At 45.4% G+C, this 3,449-nt stretch overlaps 1 protein-coding gene across 1 annotated transcript in view; it reads left to right on the forward strand.

The window, feature by feature from the left end:
• The first annotated feature begins 1,222 nt into the window (after positions 1 to 1,222).
• ARID1A (AT-rich interaction domain 1A) overlaps positions 1,223 to 3,449 on the forward strand; it is a 113,222-nt gene continuing 110,995 nt past the window's right edge. Inside the window, exon 1 of the mRNA XM_019512481.1 lies at positions 1,223 to 2,187. The gene's annotated coding sequence lies outside the window, so the exon portion shown is untranslated. The remainder of the gene's footprint in view (positions 2,188 to 3,449) is intronic.

The raw sequence follows: 3,449 nt of genomic DNA on the forward strand, positions 1-3,449 counted from the left end.
GGCGGTGGGAGCGCTCCGCCGGGGACTGAAGGCGCGGTGCTAGCGCGAAAACGCGGCGCGGAGCCGGGAGCGGCGCCGGCCGCCAGGGGGAGCCCGGCCCGGGGCAGCGCCCGGCCCGCGGAGGGAAGGGGAAACACCCCGAAAGCTCCCTCCGCGCCACCCCGTGAAGGGAATGGAAAACCCCCCCAAACCCGCCCCGCTGGGAGGGGAGCTCCGGGTCACCCCGTGGAGGGAATGGAAAGCACCCCAAAACCTCCCTTGTCACCCTGTGAGAGGAATTAAATGCACCCCCGAATTCGTGTCCGTTATGAGGGAAGCCTTCAGTGCAGGCCTGCCCGTGCTCTCTCAGCGCCTATCCTGTGCCACCCTGTGAAGGGAATAACACCCCCCCGCAAACCTGCCCCCGAAGTGAGAACACCCCCCCAAGCCTACCGCACTGGTGTGTGCACGCCTGGCCCTCCAGCCAGGCGGCTCTGGTGGAAGTTTGCCCGAGGGCCTGCGCCTGCTCTGACCCCAGGCCTGCCTCAGCCGCCCCTCTGCACGGGTTTCCCACCCCCTCCTTGCCAAGGAGGGCAACAAGAAAAGCGACCCCGAGCCCCGTTCCTGCTCAGGCTTTCCATCGCTCCCCTGCCCCCAGTCCCGGCTGTATGTCCTCCCATTAACCCTGTGGAGAGAGGACAAAAGCTAAACTCTGCTCTGGCTGTAGCTTCCTCCAGCCCATTGCCAGCGACACAAGCCTCACATCCTCCCGCGAAGGCTGGGAGAGAGGAGGACGAGAGCCGCTGGTGCTTGTGGGCCTTGCTGTGCTTCTCCCCACCCCCTCTCCCGGCCCCATCCCCCACTGCAGCTCCCATGCACGAGCATCCCTCCCATGAACACTGAAAGGGGAGGACAGGAGCTCTGATGGGTTTTTCTCAGGCTGACTGTGTTTCTTCCCCTCCGCCAGCCGCTCCCCAGCTCCAGAGCCTTGCCGAAGTGTCAACCCCACTCAGGGCCCTGCCTTCGTGCCCCCTCCTAAGCCCTGAAAGGAAAACTGACGATCCTCACATTTTCTTATTCGCGACAAAAGCTTGCTAGGTTTTTTTTATATCTATATCTATATATATATATGTAGGGTTGTGCTAAAGGTTTCAAAACAATATTTGGCTGTATAAAATACTATCCAGCCCTTAAGAAGTCCTAGACATGGGCCTGTTTTGGCCTTAAAGTTCTCCCCTCACTTTTTCCCCTGGATCAGTGAAGGTCAGTTTAACCCCTTCTATTTTGAAACCATTCCTCGTTTTAGGAGGAAGCTGCATTTTTTAAGTCATGGCTGTGCCGCTGTTTGATGGAGTGGTTTTTTGGTCGGTGTGGTCATTAAACCAGATAATCACACACGTTGAGGAAGAAGAGCGCTTTGGAGCTGATTAAAGTCATGTAGGAGTTAATGCGAGACTGGCAGGGTATGTGAAGCAAGAGAGAATCTTTAACCAGCTCTGCTGTTCCTTCCACATACCACAAACTTGGAAAGCGAAGATGTGAGTGTTGAATGCTGCAGCAGGAGACTCGTGTAATTGCATCGCAGGTGGATGCTTACTCATTTCATGTGTTATCGTATTCAGAGTACCTGCAAGTTTATCTAGGATTTTTTTTCTCCCTCCCCACTGGAAGCATGTTGCAAGACTTCATATTTGTTGAGCTTTATTTTCAACAGTTTTGATCTCCCCCACCACCACCCTCATAGTATCGCATCTGTTTTATTTTGCAGATTTGCCTGTGCTGGGGGCAAAGTATTTGTGGAAACATCCTAGTTTAGGAACTTTCTGCCTGGGGATCCTGTTGCCAGAAGAGATAAGATCAAAGCCCAGCCCGACTGTATTTAGGCCTACATGTAAGACCCGCCTTTTTAAGAAAACCCCAGGAACTGGATGCTAATAATTAAACAAAAATAAAACTCCTTCACTGTATACACCCCACTTCCATAGAAGTGAACCATTTTTGTTATGCTTCTTCAGACTTCTTTATTTTGTGTAGTGCTGAGTACCAAAGCAAAAATTGACTTAGGAATGCCTAAATAGTATAAATGACTTTATAACTTACTTATTGAAGAAACTGTGTCTAGTCCCCAACAGGAAATACTCTAATGATCATTTTAATCAAGAGGACCGAAGGTTTTATGCCTCCGCTTCTCCCAACACCTACTTTTCTGTAAGTTTCTTATTCAAATGTTGAATCCTCTTTCAGTATATTGATCAAGTATTTATTAGTATCTCTAAGATTTGTTCATCTTTACAGAGAGGATGGAGTTTGTTTACTAAGATGGTGTCATGATGTTGGGGAAATGTAATTTAAAAGTTTTCTTATAGACTCCATATTCTTTGTGTTGGTTATTGGAAAGGTATACTGTAGGAAATGGAAGTGATAAACAAATTTAATGTTAAAGAAAAGCTTTGTAATAAGAGGGTGCTTTTGGGTAAGAGGATCTGTTTGAGATTTTTTTAAACTAAAAGAAGAAAAAAATAGGAATTCTTCCACCATTTGTAAAAATATTTTGGTTCAATATTCTTTCAGGGAACTGAAATATGATTTCATCTAGTCTGCCTATGAACATCTGCTGAATAGAATTAAAAAGGCTATGACTTTAAGTTCAGTTATGTTGATATGGTTTGAGCTGGAATTGGCCAAGGCAAAGAAGTGAATTAAATGTATTTGTAAGTAATTTCTCATTTTTTTAGATAATGAGCTTGAATGTATTTTCAAGCGACAGAAAAACTTACTTCCTAGTTCTTAAGTGGAGCTCCTACAGACTTTAAAGTGGACCATGGATTCCTACCCCTTTGCATCTGTTTAACTCTGATCAGAATTTTGGGGGGTAAATTTTCAGGTTTTAATGTGTAATGGGAATGTTTTGGGGGGGCTTGTTCTTTCCATGACTTATTTTTATATAAATAATTAATGCAACGGGACATTTCCCAGCAATATGGTCAGTTGCTTATGCTTACATCTCATCTACCTGCCTTCAGTGCTTTTTCTAGAAATACAGCCTCTTTGACCATCCATAGAAAGTATTTCTTCAATATCTTCTACATTTGGCAGTGTTTGTGGATTTCTTTCTCCTTCGTATTTATTTCTCTTTCTTTTGATTGCCTTTCTGCAGTCTAATGTTCTTTTTCTAAGCATGGGGGCTGATGAATACTTCAGCTAGAAATTTAGGTCATCCATGATGGAAGGGAGAAAGGGAGTGCTAAAGTAAAAATCCATTTTTTTTTTCAATTTCCTTTATTTCCATTTCTTAAAAAGATTTGTTAGTTTGAAATCTCTTTCTGTTTTGTTTTTTCTCTCTCTCCTGCTGTATAAACTAGGACTATATATGTTGTGAAAGCTGTTTAGGGCAAATGATACTGTGATTTCAGAATCAAAGCTAAGGGTGTGTGTGTGTGTGTGTGTGTGTGTGTGTGTGTGTGTGTGTG

This window comes from Gavialis gangeticus, unplaced genomic scaffold, assembly GCF_001723915.1.
Source record: "Gavialis gangeticus isolate Ggan-Ray unplaced genomic scaffold, GavGan_comp1, whole genome shotgun sequence".
In the NCBI taxonomy this organism is placed as follows: domain Eukaryota; kingdom Metazoa; phylum Chordata; order Crocodylia; family Gavialidae; genus Gavialis; species Gavialis gangeticus.